The 18,982-nt window shown below is 43.1% G+C and overlaps 1 long non-coding RNA gene across 1 annotated transcript in view; it reads right to left on the bottom strand.

Moving 5' to 3' along the window:
• LOC149448946 (uncharacterized) overlaps positions 1-18,982 on the bottom strand; it is a 62,560-nt gene that overhangs the window by 6,536 nt on the left and 37,042 nt on the right. Inside the window, exon 2 of the long non-coding RNA XR_016315470.1 lies at positions 18-91. This is a non-coding gene — a long non-coding RNA (uncharacterized LOC149448946). The remainder of the gene's footprint in view (positions 1-17; positions 92-18,982) is intronic.

The raw sequence follows: 18,982 nt of genomic DNA, 5'->3' as shown, positions 1-18,982 counted from the left end.
CTGATTGCAGCACTTACCTCCTCTCTGGTGCTGTCCTCCATAGTTATTTCCTTCTGCCCCGTAATGATTCCACCCAGAAGACTGAAGTCATCTTGTGTCACAGCATATTACAATATGGAACAGGAAAAACCAATAAATAAACAAGTTGTACAACTCCCCAGACAGAAAGTCGCAACACCACATAACAAAATACATAGGCCCATGTGTCAAAGGTGTGACAGAGCCAGTACTCCCGGTTTTTATGCTCTTGCCTTTTAATCCAAATGTTGACCTTCTGAGTTTCTCAAAAAAATAAGCCCTGTGTTCTCAATGTATATAGAAGCCTTTGAAGCCTTTTCCATGTCCTCCCTTCACCGCCAGCACCCCAACCCTCCTCCTTATACTCCTCTTCCTTCTGCTGTTTCTGCCTCACAAAGGTGGAGGCAGTAAGCAAGAGATCCTGCTCACCTATTCAGTGGCAAGTACTCTTTTTCCCCTTGCTGCTGTGCCTTCAGTGCCTTGTCTATCAGGCCTTGAAGACTGTGCTCCAAGAAGAACAGAGGAACATTAAGATCTGGTAATTGATACAGGTGAGTTTAATTACAAGTTACAGAAGCATCACATACTTAGAATGCAATTATTTCTTACAATTTTGAGAAAGTGCCAATAATTTTGTCCAGTCCATTTTTGGGGTTTTGCGTGGAATGTGCCAGATTTGGTTTATTGTTTCTCAACGTTTTTTGTGTCATACCAATACAAGCAAAACAAAATAAACATGAGAATGCCGAAACATTTGTAATTGCAACAATTTTCTGGGCAAATTATCTGACAGAAATGCAGGGGTGCGAATATTTTTGGCCATGACTGTACAGTCTCTGTAGCATGGCTAAAGTTGAGTTTCAGCACATGGGAGTATCACAGATGGGGTGGGTGGCAGGCATCTGATGTTGGAGCTGTATTTCAGTGTATGACCATCTGAAGCAGGGGTGTCAAACTGGTGGCCATCCATGATGTTGCAAAACTGCAAGTCCCATCATGCCTCTGCCCTTGGAAGGCATGCTTGTAACTGTCAATCTTGCAATGCCTTATGGGACTTGTAGTTTAGCAACAGCTGGAGAGCCACCAGTTTGACACCCATGATCTAAAGTGACCACAAGTCCTAACAACCTTACAAAGGACCTCCTGAATGTCAGGGCACAATTTCTTTTCCCAATGCACCACCAGCTTAAGGATGTGCCTAGTAAGGTACATGTGTGAATTTTCCCTGACAAAGGGTGGCCAGAAGGTTAGTGTTGTTGTCAAAGACAACCTTGTCTGGTTGAAGACAATGTGGTATCAGCCACCTCTCAGCCTCATATTTCCAGTGATTGTCAGTTGTTATGCGACTTGTCACTTCTTCTTTGTGAGTATATTTGAACTTTCATTCAATAAACTGTTATCTGGGATAATGAGCTAGTCCAGTGCACTCTTGTTCCATGTTTTCCTGTTGTACACAGGAGCAGCAAGGCTTGGCGTATCTGCTCAAATTTCACATTTATTTGGGTTCCACCATACCTCCATGTCTTCAGCCCTCTATACTCATGCACAGGAGCTTTTGGCTTATTTTACCTCTCCGCCTGGGCTTGGACAGATGCCAGCAGCTCCGGCCCAGTGTGGCTCCTGTCCCCTAGGCATACAAGCATGTCAGAGTTTAGTTTGAGATATTTCATAAGCTCGGGGCACTTAGTGGAGACTGGTGGATTTGCAGAGTCGAAGGATGAGCCAGTGAGGAGGAGGAAGTACTGGTCACTGCAGTCTCACCACTGGACAATATGAGGGGTGACTTTACCAGCTCCAGGAGGGTGCTCAATCCTGCATACTTCCTTTCCACAACAAGATTGTCCCAGTGTGCCAAAAAGAATACATGGCATCCCTGCCTATATTTGCCTCACAAGTGTATGTAGCCCACCACTGACAGCATAGTCCAGCGACGCAGACACATTACATTCCACATGCTGTTGGAGGGAATGGATGGCATTCTGAGCAAAATAAAGCTGGATGGGTACCTGTCCCTATGGTGTAGCATAGGCCATAAACTTGTGGAAAGGGGCAGTTTCTAAGAGTTGGAATGGGAGCAGCTGCAAAGCTGCAGTTTTGGCATTAGGGCAAATATTTTTCTACTTCTCCAGCAGCTGCAGATGAGGTACCATCCTACCGTAGGATGACGGCGGGGTCAGTGGGTTGCTGGGCCCTCACTAAACCCTCCTCAGTGTGGCCTTATGACCTTCCCTGCTTGACATGGCATATCCTAAGCCTCGGATTCTCCTTGCGACACTTCCCTCCCTGTCACTGTGGCTGCAAATGTTGCAGTGGATGCACCAGAAAATCATTAAGGAGATGGGGAGAACCAGAGTGAGGAATGAGGAGGTAATGTGGGTCTTCATGCATGTGGTACCCAAATAGATGGCCCTTTTACCACAGCAGGTACGATGTAGGCATCAGAGTCCCTTCAAAAGTTGGTAGTTCCAGTGAAACGTTCTGAAAGATAATGTGCTTTCATTATGGTAGTGGCATACTTATGGGGGTGCAAGGGTGTGGACTCAGTGGGAGAACCACAGCCACCTGATATTTATATTATGGCCCTTTTACCAGAGCAGAAATTATGTAGGCAGAGGCTGCAGACCACAGCAGCTCTGTCACCACCATCAGAGTACCTTCAAAAAGCTGGTAGTTCCAGTGAAACATCGGGAAAGATAATATGCTTTTATTAAGGTAGTGGCATACGTATGGGGTGCAAGGTTGTGGACTCAGTGAGAGAGCCATGGCCACCTGATATTTATATTATGGCCCTTTTACCACAGCAGATATGATGTAATCAGAGGCTGCAGACCACAACAGCTCTGTTGGCACAATCAGAGTCCCTTCAAAAAGCTGGTAGTTCCAGTGAAACATAGGGAAAGATAATATGCTTTTATTAAGGTAGTGGCATACGTATGGGGTGCAAGGCTGTAGACTCAGTGGGAGAGCCATGGCCACCTGATATTTATATTATGGCCCTTTTACCACAGCAGATACGATGTAGGCAGAGGCTGCAGACCACAACAGCTCTGTTGGCACCATCAGAAACCCTTCATTATGGTAGTGGCATACTTATGGGGTACAAGGGTGTGGGCTCAGTGGGAGAGCCACAGCCACCTGATATTTATATTATGGCCCTGTTACCACAGCAGATATGATGTAGGCAGAGGCTGCAGACCACAACAGCTCTGCCAGCACCATCAGAGTCCCTTCAAAAAGCTGGTAGTTCCAGTGAAACATCGGGAAAGATAATGCTTTTATTAAGGTAGTGGCATACTTATGGGGGTGCAAGATTGTGAACTCTGTGGGAGAGCCACGGCCGCCTTGATATTTATATGATGGCCCTTTTACCACAGCAGATACAATGTGGGCAGAGGCTGCAGACCACAACAGCTCTGTCGGCACAATCAGAGTCCCTTCAAAAAGCTGGTAGTTCCAGTATAACATCGGGAAAGATAATATGCTTTCATTATGGTAGTGGCATACTTATGGGGTGCAAGGGTGTGGACTCAGTGGGAGAGCCATGCCCACCTGATATTTACATTTTTGTGCTGCCATGCAGCCCTTGGCACCCCCAGCAAGTTTGATCAGAGTGAAAGGAAATCTACGCCCCTGTTTCGTCCATCCTCCCCTCCCCCAGAGAGAAGAAAAACAAAATACCCATGAAGTCTCCTTGGATGTATGACATCATTTTGGCCTAGGCCAGAAACCAGGAAGCAAGTGGCGAAATGTTTAAAAAAAAAAGTAAAAATAATATACCTTCCTATTTTTTACTAATACCAGCAGCAATAAGGATTATAAATAGTTCATGTTGACTAAAAGAGTTTAGTTCAGTTTAAAAAAATATGTAAAATAATTCAAATCCAGTTCCATTTTCCTTTAACCCATAGTTACATTTATAAATGTGAATGTATAGCTGATTGTTATAGGAATATTTAAGCTTTATCATTCAAAAGATGATGAATTATCCATTGTAGGATATTGAGTTATTAAGTGTCCCCATGCAGCAAACTCCACATGGACCTTGTTAATTACCTGGGACAAACCAAGGTAACCACCATGGACTGTAGTCAGGAGAGGGAGGGGGTGATATTGTTTACCTGTATGAATCTTATATAAGGGGCAGGTGGTGTATGCAGTACAGGGGAGACGGACAGAATGAGGTAGGTGCATAGGAATCTAAGAACATATTTTAGGTCATTTTATGCCTTTTCCGGTGTCTCATTGGGGTTGAGTTACAAAAGTCACACAGACTGTTCACTTTGCAAAAAAATGTCGCAAGGGAATTTTGTCCAGAGGTTAGCAAATGAAGTGAACCTGACTTCCATCATCCAATCATGTGCAAGAAAAAATGTTATTTTTTTTTTATTTTCCTTGCATGTGATTGGGTACGCTTTGCCGAGTTATTGGGCAAATTCCCTTGCAAAGTGCAAATTGAACAGTCCTTGATAAATCAGCTCCATTGCCTGCAGAAGGGGGTACCTACAAATCATGGGGCCCTAGAGCTAAATTTGTGTTGGGGGCTTCCCTGCTAACTCTCTGTGGCGGCTGGCTATATCAACTTTGACATTAGGTGTGTTGATCTCAACATAAAGTACTGTTTGCCTAAATCAAGGACAGGCAGTGGGAGGTCTGTCAGCATAGTCAGTCTACTGGGGACCAGTGCTCAGGATAAAAACTACAATAAAAGAAGTCATGATACTAATAGGCATGATGATTTTTTTAAATGATCATAAAATAATTAATGCTCTTGTGCACAATTACTTAATTAGTCTCATAGAGAAATCTTTAAACTCTACCGTCTTTACCGTTTTTATACAACTACAAGCCTCAGCTGTCTTTTAAATCCCTTTTATTTATTTATTTATTTTTTCTAAATCCATTTTTTTTCACACATTAAAATCTGCATTTTTGATAAGAAAGCGATTTAAAACCCACAGAATATTCTGTTTTCAAAAAAAAAAAAATGTAAAATCTCTGTAGAATAAATCCATTTTTTTATTATTTTTTTTTCACACATTAAAATCTGCATTTTTGGTTAGAAAACGATTTAAAACCCACAGAATATTCTGCTTTAAAAAAAAAAAAAGTAAAATCTCTGTAGAATAAATCGATTTTTTTATTATTTTTTTTTTCACACATTAACATCTGCATTTTTGGTTAGAAAACGATTTAAACCCTACAGAATATTTTGCTTTGTTTTTTTTTTTAAACAAAAGCTCTGTGGAATAAAAAAGATGGCAGTTGCAATTTTTTTTATACTCTTTATCAAATCTATATTTTCAGAAAAAAAAACACTAAAATAGATTTGAGTGCACACAAACACAACATAATTTCTGGGGTTTTTTTGTTTTGTTTTTTAGTAAAATATAAAAGAAGGGGTTGTGTCAAGTGCAGAGAAACCAAATGTGTCAGGCCTCAAAACTTCATACACCCACAAAACAACAAAAATTACCAATGGGCAACACATTGACCTTTACAGGTTATCAGTTTGACATTTAAAACCCACAGAATATGTTACTTTTTTTTATAGCAGAAGCTCTGTAGAATAAATCCATTTTTTATTATTTTTTTTCACACATTAAAATCTGCATTTTTGGTTAGAAAATTATTTAAAACCCACAGAATATTTTACTTTTTTTTTAAAGCAGAAGCTCTGTGGAATAAAAAAGATGGCAGTTGCAATATTTTTTATACTCTTTACCAAATCTATATTACCAATGGGCAACACTTTGACCTTTACAGGTTATCAGTTTGACATTTAAAACCCACAGAATATGTTACTTTTTTTTAAAAGCAGAAGCTCTGTGGAATAAAAAGATGGCAGTTGCAATTTTTTTAATAACTTATTTAACTGTTTATCAAATCTATATTTTCAGAAAAAAAAACACTAAAATGGATTTGATTACACACAAACACAAAATATTTTCTAAATAAATAAAAAACAATTTGGTATCCAAAAATTACAATAAATCATATACCCCTATTGGGACTTTGTGGGACTTTGTACATTTTTGACACAAAATGGTTTTGTATGTTATACAACATAATTTCTGATTTTTTTTTGAGTAAAATATAAAAGACGGGGTTGTGTCGAGTGCAGAGATACCAAACGTGTAAAGCCTCAAAACTTCATACACCCACAAAACAACAAAAATTACCAATAGGCAACACTTAGACCTTTACAGGTTATCAGTTTGACATTTAAATTCCACAGAATATGTTACTTTTTTTTTAAAGCAGAAGCTCTGTGGAATAAAAAAGATGGCAGTTGCAATTTTTTTCTATACTCTTTATCAAATCTATATTTAAAAAAAAAAACACTAAAATGGATTTGTTTATCAAATCTATATTTTCAGGAAAAAAAAACACTAAAATGGATTTGATTACACACAAACACAACATATTTTCTAAATAAATAAAAAACAATTCGGTATCCAAAAATCACAATAAATCATATACCCCTATTGGGACTTTGTGGGACTTTGCACATTTTTGACACAAAATGGTTTTGTATGTTATACAACATAATTTCTGATTTTTTTTTTTTTGAGTAAAATATAAAAGACGGGGTTGTGTCGAGTGCAGAGATACCAAATGTGTAAAGCCTCAAAACTTTATACACCCACAAAACAACAAAAATTACCAATAGGCAACACTTAGACCTTTACAGGTTATCAGTTTGACATTTAAAACCCACAGAATATGTTACTTTTTTTTTTTTTAAAGCAGAAGGTCTGTAGAATAAAAAGATGGCAGTTGCAATTTTTTTTATAACTTATTTAACCGTTTATCAAATCTATATTTTCAGGAAAAAAAAACAGTAAAATGCATTGAGTACACACAAACACAACATAATTTCTAATCAAATAAAAAACTATTTTTTATCCAAAAATTACAATAAATCATATACCCCTCTGTGACACTGCAAAAAAGTCCCACTTTCACCCCTGAAAGTTAAATAACATGCAAAACCTTTTGATGTAAAAAATGTGCACATTAGTGCGGGTACAGACATCGCATGAGCATGTGTAAAGGGGGACATAAACGGGGGGCACTGGGGAGGTAGGGAACCCAAAAACCTGCTGTGGAGTGCAGATGGCACCAACTGAACTAATACCAACTGAGAGAATCAAACTTTGCCCTCAGGGAGGCTTTCTATGCACGGTGGCCGAGAAGGTCTGCATTATAAACTTTCAACATAGTATGAGCAGGGGCGGACTGACCATTTGGAAACTCGGGCACTGCCTGAGGGCCCAGGGTCAGTAGGGGGCCCCATGAGATGCCCCTGGTACCTTTTTCATAGGCTTTTTTGAGTTTGGGCAAGGACACAGGGGCCCCATGACCCTTTATTGCCCAGGGGGCCCCATGAGTTGTCAGTCCACCCCTGAGTGTGAGGATGTAGCGTGTACAGTATTTCTAAGATAGATGCCTGGCATTGACTCTGTAATGAAGGGAATGCCTGCAGGGCAGAGTGGGGAGCCGCACCCAATATATACAAAAGAGTTACAGGACCTGGGCAATGGTGAGGGGAAAAAAAGGGAAAAGAACATCCAGACTGGGAAAAAAGTATTCCAGGTCACCGTAAAGCGCTCAGGTATGTTTAAACCCTCGGAGGGCACAAAGGGCTCACTGTAGCATTGCTTAAAGTGGGATAGGAATGGGTCAACTTCACAAGGCAAATGGGGGCCAGTGGGGTTAGTCAGTAGGATGCAGCTTTTCTCACATGCATAGCGGCCAACGATGCAATCTTCAGGAAGCATGAGGCATCATGGATTTGTTGGTTGCGGGGGCTGCAGGGGGTTATGTTTGGAATGGCAGTTGTTCCAACATAGTGGAGGTTTACCATAGGGGGCATTCTGTTGCTGATCCTGGGTGACCAGAACCTTGAGCCAGTTGGGAACAGGAAAGGGGTCCATCCCTGTAAATGTGAAAAAGCCAGGGAGATCTGATGGATGGCGTAGAGAGAAGGTCTAAGTCCCCTTTTGAAGAACCAGGTGAAATAGATAACCCAATTTATAAGTCTGGCCCAGCTTGCCAAGCGTGTCCAGCAGTGACTTGAAGGACCGTCGCATCAGCAGCATTTTCCTGGAAACATCGGGTAGAAGATTATTGGCAGAACCATCCAGTGCTAGGTTCACCGTAGGATCTGTTCTTTTAGGTTAAATGAGTGTAGACAGCATAAGACATCTCTGGACCTGTCAGATGATGAGTGTCATGGGCCTTGGGTTCTATGGACCCTATCCAAAATTATCTCTGTATCTGGTGGATGGTCCAGATAGATTGAAAATAGTAGTGATTCTGGCTGTGCCTCGGTCATGGTTTCTAGAACCCTGCAAAGTCAGATATTTTGTCTACAGCTGCAGTTCTCTAAATTGTCCAGTAGCAAGTGAAACTGAATAAGCTGATCAGCCAAACCTGTATGGGATGATTGCAAATTTTGTACAGATTGGGATACTGTGCTGTGCCCTTCCCAAGGTCGGACAGTCTAGTACAGACACTTCCTGTTTCAGGCCCTGTATCTCTCCCCACAAAGTGGTTTCCACCCTGTTAGCCAAAGCCTCAAAATTTGCCCTTGTTGGCAATTTTTGTAAGAAAGACCATAAAGTATGCTCAGATTCAGACAGTATAAGAAGGCCAAGATGGTGAAGAGGAGCAGGTGCAGTACTCACTGCACTACATGAAGAGAGCATGGGAGTCATGTTATCTTCTGCAGAAGCTGGGCTGAGTTCCAGACTCAGTATGCTGTCCTCTTCCTCTCTTGACATAGCAATCTAGGGAGGAAGGGGGAGAGATCAATCGGAAGAGAGAAGGGCAGCATGATGGTGGCATCTGCTAGCAGCTGGGATTGTTGCTGATTCTTCCTGGTGGGCAAGTGCCATCTTGGAGGGAGACGGCGTGGAGACCGCTGGCTAATGTGGCTTCAAAAAGCAATCCATGAGGGAGGAAGCAGGCAAGGAGCACCAGCCCTTCTTCTTCTTCATCCTCTGCAACGGGAGGAAGACCGGAAAAGCAGGGTAAATGTGCACTGGTAGGCTGTATAGCAGCTGCGCCCGGGAGCTCTCCTCACTCCACCATGCCCTGACCATGCCCCCACAACCCTTCCCCTTGCTTTTAAAGCATGCAGATCACCCACCTACATAAAAAGCTTTCACTGGACCCCACCAGCCTGGACAACGTAAGATCCATTTCCTTGCTCCAATTTACCTCAAAATTTTTAGAATGCTTAGAAACCGCCCAACTGAAACTCACTAATAATTTACTAACTGCTAAAACCACTTATGTCCACCACTCCATAATCTTACTATTAGACCTTTCTGCTGCTTTTATTACTGTTGACCACCCCCTCCTCCTCCATAAACTTTACCCCCTTGGCCTCCAAGACTCTGCTCTTTCCTGATTCTCTTCCTATTTTTCACAGCATTCCTTCAAGGTTACCTACATATCTGTCTCCTATTCTCCACTTCCTCAAACCCTACTCTTCTCTATCTACACCCAGGGCTGCTGATAAAGCAGTACAGCCAGCCCTCCTGTACAGAGCCCTGGCCCCATCAGTTCAAAAAGAAGGCCTGGGAACCTGCTAAGCAGAAGATCTGGCTGCATTACCTTGTGACTCCTGTGGATCCCTCTGTAGCACTGTCGGCTTTCTCTCTCTGGCTGCTCTGCAGGGGGATCTGTACTACACATTTGTAAGCCGTCCTGACTTTGGTGTTTTTAACCACTTTTATTAAAGTTGAACTTGGATATACTGCACTTAGAAGCTCCTTCCTGTCTTATCTTCCTCCATACAGAGTTTTCTTCCACTCCCAGAAGTGCTGCTCAGTACTGGTGTTCCAATTAATTATCCACCACTGGCTGCTATTCTTCCACAGCATCTTTCACCAATGCACCTTCTACACATTCTACTCATTCTGTGTGAGTGTATTTGGCTACAGAAATGCACTGTGTCTGGCTGCAGGGCAAAGAAAGGGGAAATCAGGGTAATAAACAAGCTGCTCCTGTGGGGGTAGCACTACATAAGGTTTAGGGGGTCTTTTACAAACTCTGAAAGCTGTAAAGGAAAAATAAAAAAATAAATGGAAAAATTGCAAAAATGGTTCGGCGACCTGAATTTAAAGGTGGAGAGCAGGGCCCGGTAGCGAAAGGGCTATACGCATTTACAGTGCATTTCTGAAATGCACAGCAAAACATACTTTTCCTGTGCACTTTGTCACACGTTCAGGAAACACCAAGCGTGAATGCGGCCAAAGGGCACTTTCACATGGGCAGCTGAGCTGTGGATTTACTACTATCCATGGTTGTACACCAAAATCCTAACAATACAGTCAGACAGGATTGTATACATGCCATGGCTGCAATGCTTTACTTGCATTTTTAACGCAGGCTGCACCACCTGTCAAACTCCCCATTGAGTTCAATAGGGCAGCTCTGCAACTGTGAGCCAAACACTTGGCTCACAGTTGCAGCGTGGTCTCACAATGTAAAATTGCCATTCAGCAATTTTTAAAAAGTTTTTAAAAAAAACAGGTGTCAGGAGGCGGGAGTAGTAAGTGTGCAATTTCTGCCATGGCTGCAAATCATATCATTGCGACCGTTACATTTTATTGAAAATATAATTTGATATTTTTTTGGGGGGGTGGGGGGGCCCATCAGGTAAGATGTACGGGGTCCTGTGATGTCTAACAGCATCACTGTCTACGTCTCCTCTTTTGGTGACTTGATAAGCTTCCAATACCATGTGTTTGCTGATGACCCCTCATCTATCTATTCTTCATTTCACTCCTTCAGTCTCCTCTCACAGTACTAACATACTAATTGACATATTAGCATGGTTGTCACACCACTTCATCAAGCTAAATATTTCTAAAACCAAGCTTGTATTGTCCCACCCACCACGTTTCTCAAACCCCAAGGCCAACCCTCCAGCTTCTCCTTGACTTTTCCATCAGAATGGACAATACAAACATCAGTCAGTCCCTCCTATCATGTCAGGGTAATAGGTGTAATGTTAGACTCTGACCTGTCCTTTCAGCCCCAAATCCAATCACTGTCCAAATCTTGTAGACTTCACCTCCGCAACATCTGTAAAATATGCTCCTTCCCAACCAATGAAACCACCGAGCTGCTCATTCACTCCCTCCCACTTGCCTTGACTAATGCAACTCCCTTCTCATTGGCCTATCTTTACACAGGCTATTCCATCTTCAGTCTATCATGAATGTTGTGCCATACTTATCTACCTTACCAACCTATCAGTGTCTGCCACCCCGTCTGCCAATTACTCCATTGGCTTCTGATTGCCCAACAAATTAAATTCAAAATAATAACAACAACATACAGAGCCATTCACAACTCTGCCCCCAGGCTACATCACCAATCTTGTCTCCAATCTTGTCCCCAAACCATCCTCTCCTCTACCTCCCAGTCTCCTCCTCCCATTCTCACCTCCAGGACTTCTCCAGATTCCAGTTCACATGTCTGCAGAGGAGGTCAGGGAATAGTTGTTCTGGTAAAGCCATCCACCTTACATGTCAAACATGTTGGAAAACAAATATATTTACAAGCCAATAAGAATGCACTTATCTGAAAGATTTTTTACTAATAATGACGGTCTGTTTGCTGATATTTGGCTGTTATTTCTTTTGCCCATGCATAACTCTGCAGAACATGTGCTGGGCTTGCCAAAGCTGCCAAAATGAGAGTCAAACCACCTTTTATCAGGACTGCAATGCTATCTTCTAAATTGGGCTTAATGTTTAACTCCCAAAATGCCTAATATTTAAAAAAAAAAAAGAGTATGACGCACCCTGGAGAACCACCAAGTTAGGTACAAGCAATGTAAAATGTGTTGTTGTCAAAATGCACATTTTGGCCTTAATTTAAAGTGCAACTTCAGTCTGCCTCCCAGGTGGCTCTACCTCCACCCCAGGTGCCACCATTTTGGCGCATGTGCAGATGTGCCCATGGGCTCTGTCCAGCCTTTGAATCCTGGGAGAGCCCATCAGCACAACTGCACCTGCGTAGGTGATTGTCCATGCACGCGCAAATAAAGGGACGGTTTTGGACTCCCATGCTAGCAGTCTTTGTGCGTGAGTGGAAACCCCATGCACGTGCATGTGCAGATGGCCAGGGGACTGGCGCATTCGCAGATGTGCTGCAGAGTTCTCTTGGGACTTGAGCCCTGTGGCAAATCTGTGCATGTACACAGGCATGGAGAACATATCACCTAGGATGGAAACAAATAAGCACAAATAAATTGGTTTACTAAAAAAAAAAAAAAAGTCCATTTGTAATAGAGATGCGCTTTAAAAATTGATAGCCAGACCCTCTTCCTCATCACCAGACATTCCTCCTGGCTGCATATAGAAAGGTTACAGCAAACTTTCTTAGATGCATGGGCTATGATTGACAGATGTCTTCACCTTCTTAATGTTTTCTAAGAGCCAAGATGGCAGAAGTGGAAAAATAAAAATCTAGAAATATATACTTTGTTTGCTAAACAACAGACCAGACACCAGACTGGCATCTAACTGGTAAATAACATATTTGAATAGTCAATAGGCCCTTTTTAGAGTGTTTTTATTGCTTTTGCAGGTTGATGCCCCATCTGTACCAAACACTCTGGCACCTTGTTGTCCTGTACAATGTCCCGACTTCCTACTCAGATGGTAACCCGACAGACTTTTCTCCCAGCGGGATATTGGTACCTGGAGATGTTCTCATTGGAGCTGTGATCCCCCTCCACATCGATTATCTTTACCAAGAAGTCAAATTTCAAAAGAAACCCCCCAAAGATGTTTGCACAATGTAAGACAAGTCTTAGAAGTTCTGTAAATGGTTGTAATGTTGGTGGTGCAATCTCACATCATTTTATGGGTCCATAATTATTTATTACCAATGGATGGAAATAATCCTCTTAAGTGATTCAATCACATGAGAAACATAATTATTTCATTGGCATAACGTACCTGGGGCTCGAATATAAGTCCTCTTATGGGCCCCACCTAAATGAACCCACCACTTGCTGCCCCTTCCTTTCCTAAGGGGAACAAATAATAGAAAAGCCGCTTTAAGGACCAGCATTGATGGGTTTTTGCTCACGTCAGAGCTTCTTTTCTCCCCATACAAGTCAACAGTTATATGAAAGCAGTTCATCCTTTAGGAAAAGGTCAACAACAGCTGGCTAAAACTTAGCACCAGGTTAGGTGTTGCATCAGACAGAGGTCAACTGCAGCTTGCTGCAACGTAGAAGCAGGGGAAGCAGGTCAAGTGAAGGTCAGAAGGAGGTCAAATGCAGGTTGATGCAACATAGAAGCAGGTCATGCGCAGGTCAGAAGGATGTCAACTACATGTTGGTACAATGTAGAAGTAGGCCAGAAGGAGGCCAACTGTAGGTGATGCAACTTGGAAGCAAGTCAAGTGCAGGTCAGAAGGTCAAATGCAGGTTGGTGCAACATAGGAGCAGGTCAAGTGCAAGCCAGAAAGAGGTCAACTGCAGGTTGATGTAGTATATTGTAGAGGCAGATCAAGTGATAGAGATCAACTGATGGTTGATGCACCGATCACTGAACTCTGAATGATCTCATAAGCAACTCAAACTGATGTCAAATGCATTTACCCACTGGCAGAAGCCCAAAGCTCCTAAACTCAAGTCCTTGTCCTGGTTTGCCATCTTTTGCTGTGTTTTTTCTAATACAGATGTACAAAAAATGTGGTCAAGAAAAAAACTACACACCACTTCATTATGGAGCAGGATAGAAGCAATAGTATGAAGTTTACACCTACAAACCAGTGAACCTGGGGGGTTCTCTTGCCAGCCAATGCAAACATAGCACCAACAATCTAAACAGTGCCCCAGTATTAAAGTTGAACTCCATGCATGAAGCTAAATACACAGATGAAATACATACTGTATATTAGAGCTGTTTTTAGACTCATACCGCAGTGCCAAATAGCTTTGGTGACTTGATTTTCTTCTGCTGCAATTACAGCAATACAACTAAGTAACCTTGTTCACCCCACAGAGCAGCAGTTGATTAACCCGGCTGTTCTTTACTGTTTCTTTCTGGTTTATTGGGAGCAGGGGCTCACTGACAACTCATGGGGCCCCCAGGCAATAGAGGAGCATGGGGCCCCTGTTTCCTTGCCCGAACTCAAAAAAGCCTATGAAAAAGGTACCAGGGGCATCTCATGGGGCCCCCTACTGACCCCAGGCCCTCGGGCAGTGCCCGAGTTTCCGAATGGTCAGTCCGCCCCTGATTGGGAACCTATGTGCACACAGCACAACGCACTTGGGTCCTAGTGCTGCCTCTCCCTCTCCCAGTCTGGGTTATACTGAACACCTTTTTATTGTTGTTTATATGTTTTTTATAGTGATATGTTCCAGCTGTTGAAATATTACAATTAATTAAAAAAGTTTTCTTTTTTCTTACACTTGTTTCATGCTTCACTTTCAGGTTTCTCTTTGAACAGTACCAGCTGTTGCAGGCTATGCGGTTTGCTGTTGACGAGATCAACCAAAGCGACAAACTTCTTCCCAATATCAGCCTGGGCTTCTACTCTTATGATTCCTGTACTGTACTGCAGAGGGAGCTAGAGAGCACCCTGTGGATGGTGACGGGTCAGGATTGGGTCATACCCAACTACTGCTGTCGTGAACATCCACCACTGGCTGCCATCATTGGCCACTCAACGTCCACGTACTCCATCCTCATGGCTCACATTTTGGGGTTGTATAGATATCCACAGGTAAGACACAAAAGCCATTAGAGCTGACAAAACCAAAGCCACTGGGATACAGACTGGATCCAGGTGTCACCATTAGTCAAACACTGGCCAATCAGAGCCTCAATGTGTTTTTTTTTAGGAGACCTCAAGTTCAGATAAATTCACCAGTTACCTTAGGGAATGTTGGTTTATGTGCATAAATTAAAATGAAAAAAAAAATGTGCTATTGCGCTTATAGATATATCAAAAACTCCAATTCCAACTGCAGCAGTCCTATATTGTTAACCTAAATGCACAAAAAATAAATATGAAAACCACATAGACTGCGTATATCATGTGCATATATACAATTATATATAACTCGGGCCCAAATTAGTGAAATAAGTGCAGAGTGCTGGTGTTCAACTCCTAGTTTCATATCTTGATTGGTAACTCTTTCCAAGACACAACAAGTGCTCCACTGTGCTCAAACCAGTGCCCCACATGGACTGACACTCACCATCATCCATCATCCATTGACCATCTATCTCTAGAATGGTCATTCACGCTTGCGGGACTATCCCAGTAAACTGAATGTTGCACTTGTGATCACCAATTCTTGGAGTGGTCCATACCAGATAATAGACAAATTCCAGGGAGCCCACTATCTCCTCACCTCCACAGGCAGGGCATGCAATATATCACCATAACAAAAAACAGAAAGGGGACATCCCATAGCGTAAAACCACTTAACAGTGGCGTCCTGAGGCAGGTGCGGGAGGTGCGGCCCGCACCGGGTGACACCGACCGCACGGGGTGACACCGGAGCCGCTCCACGAAAAGGTAAGGTGTAAAGAAAGCCGACGATCCCCGCAGGATGGATGGGATCTGTAGATTGGGGAGCATAATGGATCAAACTCTGATCAATCCGCAGATCCGAACCACCAACCCTAGGGACGCCTCTGCTGCGTAATACCTTTATTTTGGGGAAATATCTAAAAGAATACACTCACTCAGATTGTCTTCAGGAAATGAATCTGTGATCGAAACTCGTCGAGGTTTGATTGCGCAACTTCCGCTGACTACACATCCGCCCTGTGGAACGCCCGACACTCAGAGGAGTGATTACTACATTGGCTTACATTCTTTTTTTTATTGAAAACAGCAATAAGGCTAAGTACGCCAGGTGCTGGGCTTAGGCACTTCTCTTGTGAGTATATTCTTTTAGATATTTCTCAAAATAAAGGTATCAAGCAGAGGGAGCTAGAGGGCACCCTGTGGATGGTGATGGGTCAAGATTGGGTCATACCCAACTAATGCTGTCGTAACCAAACACCACTGGCTGCCATCTTTGGCCACTCAACGTCCACATACTCCATCCTCATGGCTCACATTTTGGGGTTGTATAGATATCCACAGGTAAGACACATAAGCCATTAGATATTTCCTGAAAATAAATGTATTAAGCGGTTTTACACTATGGGATGTCCCCTTTCTGTTTTTTTGTTATGGTGATATATTGCATGCCCTGCCTGTGGAGGTGAGGAGTCAGTGGGCTCCCTGGAATTTGTCTATTGTCTGGTACAGACCACTCTAAGAATAGGTGGTCACAAGCCACAACATTCAGTTTGACGGGATAGTCCGCAACTTAGTGTGAATGACCATTCTAGAGATAGATGGTCATTGGATGATGGTGAGTGTCAGTCCATGTGGGGCACTGGTTTGAGCACAGTGGAGCACTTGTTGTGTCTTGGAAAGAGTTACCAATCAAGATATGAAACTAGGAATTGAACACCAGCACTCTGCACTTATTTCACTAATTTGGGACTGAGTTAGATTTCATTGTACATTGATATGCGCAGTCTATGTGGTTTTCATATGTGCATTGATTGTTTCTTTTATTAAACTTTATATCAGCCTTTTGTTTTTTTTATATACAGTAGCACTCAGGCAGAAAGATGGAGGGCAGAACTAGAAGCCACTCAGATTGTGCTTACAATGAACAAGCTGACAGGAAGAGTGATCAGAGGTAGCCAGGGGCGGACTGACCATTTGGAAACTCGGGCACTGCCCGAGAGCCCGGGGTCAGTAGGGGGCCCCATGAGATGCCCCTGGTACCTTTTTCATAGGCTTTTTTGAGTTTGGGCAAGGACACAGGGGCCCTATGATCCCCTATTGCCCGGGGGCCCCATGAGTTGTCAGTCCGCCCCTGAGACAAACCCTGTGTCCAGCAGGATGCTGTGGCTCTTTGGACAATATTGCTTTATGGACAAAAAGTTTTACCAAAAAAAATAGGTAGCCGTTAGTAGAGTTGGGTCTGGCCAGCTCAGTGGATTGCTTCAAAAACGTCCTGGATTCTTTCTTGGATACACAGAATATAACTGGATACTAACTTTCATAGGTAAAGTTGATCCAGGGAATATCCGATTGCCTTTCGGGGGATCAAGAAGGAATTTTTTTCCCCTGCAGGAGCAAATTGGATCATGCTTTCCTGTTTTTTTTGCCTTCCTCTGGATCAATTGTGGGTGTAGGATTATAACTTTTTTTTTTCAGTGGTTGAACTGGATGGACTTTGTCTTTTTTCAGCCAGACTAACTATGTAACTATGTTACATGAATGCATTCTTCCAATAGTGAGACATATCCAGTATGGGCCTCAAGCATAAGTGGCTGTTTTTTCTGCAAACATACTAGTTGGCCTGGGAGCATTGCCAAGACTGTTTGTTACTCTATGTACAGTAACTCTGTCAATAGTTCCCAAGATGTGACACAAATAAGGGCTCATAGGATTCTCAATAGTGGCACCCTCAATCTGTTCTCCAATACTTTCCAAAGAGTCATACTAGACCAAAATGCTCCATGGCTTCTGTTGCTATACAACATGCTTCTACTTGACCCAGTAATGTGGTAGGTGGCCTTACATCTACCAAAGTCCATGACACCAGGTGTGTCGGTGACAAATAAGTTGGAACATTCTCTTACAAACATAACCTTCTGAGGGAAATGTTCAGATTTCAGACATAAGGGCCTTACTAAAGCAAGAAGTTTTAAAACAAAGTATTTAGAAGGTAGAGTGCTTTGGTAGAAGAGACTTTGCATGTTCTCCTTTCTCCTAGCATTTTTTCTTTTTTTTCTGCACACTTCCTGGTACATGGTACACTCTGGGTTCATCCTTGCCAACTGTCAGATGCAGAAAGTGTAGCCAGGTGCTGGTGCAATGTAGTTTCTATTGCACATGCCCAAGAGGTACATCACCAGTGACCACCCAATGTCACAAGAGAGAAGACGCTAAATCCAAAAGATGGCGGAGGAGGAGCCTAACCAAGGCGGTAGGAGAGAGGGCGATGTGAGCGCTCTCCGTAGGATGGCCACCCTCCCTCCCCTAATGTTCCCCGACTAATGCTGCGAAGGCACCCGGCTGAGAACTTACGGGTGAGAGGGGTTCCCGAAGAGAATCTGGGAGGACGGAGCTGCAGGAGTCCGCGACTACGGGGCGGTTGAAACCTCCCTCCCGAGGCTGCTGGGAGTGCAGGTGACGCGGGGCGGTCACGTGATCTCCCGCAAGGGAGCTCTGGGAGACAGTGAAGCCGGTTACCTTCCCGATTCAGGGGGAGATGCCGGCTCTCTCACGGATGAAACATGTGGACCTGGCTCAGCGTACCGGATCGGTGAGAGGAGAAGGGGAGAGAACTGACAGATCCCCAGAGGAGTTGGAGAAGACGCCAGCTTGGGAGAGAGGAGAGTCTGTGTGCCGGATACCAGTGAGAGAGGTAGATGGAGGAGAAAGAAGGAGATCTGGAGAGAACCCCCCCCCCCCTTCTTCAATTGAGGGGAAGAGGAATGGTGCCAGAACAGAAGGCAGAGATCCCAAAGGACAAACTCCCAGGAAAAGCAACTAAAAGAGGGTGAGTGAGAGTGGCTGGATTATATATAAAATCTGTTATTATGGACATTTTATTGATGCAGCAGGAGAAGTATACATAGAGGGGGAACACCAAGCACAGTGAATAAATTAGAACCTCTTCAAAAGACCCATTACAGCATATACCCTAAAGTTTTAAAGAAGAGGGTGTGGACACATATAGAAAACATGAAGAGTAAAAATAGCAAAGGGAGTGGTGCCAAGCATTCCCAATCTGGAACAATTAGAAAATTTACGTCTCAAGGTAATGTGACCCCAGAAAGAACTCAAGGGGTAGGTGAAAAAAGTATAATGGAAAATAGCATGGATAAGAGCGCCA

This window comes from Staurois parvus, unplaced genomic scaffold (genome assembly GCF_062004578.1).
Source record: "Staurois parvus isolate SC_StPar_1 unplaced genomic scaffold, SC_StPar_1.0 ptg000647l, whole genome shotgun sequence".
Taxonomy (NCBI): Eukaryota; Metazoa; Chordata; class Amphibia; order Anura; family Ranidae; genus Staurois; species Staurois parvus.
Note: the sequence above shows the minus strand (reverse complement) of the source record. Positions and strands in the feature narration are given on the sequence as shown.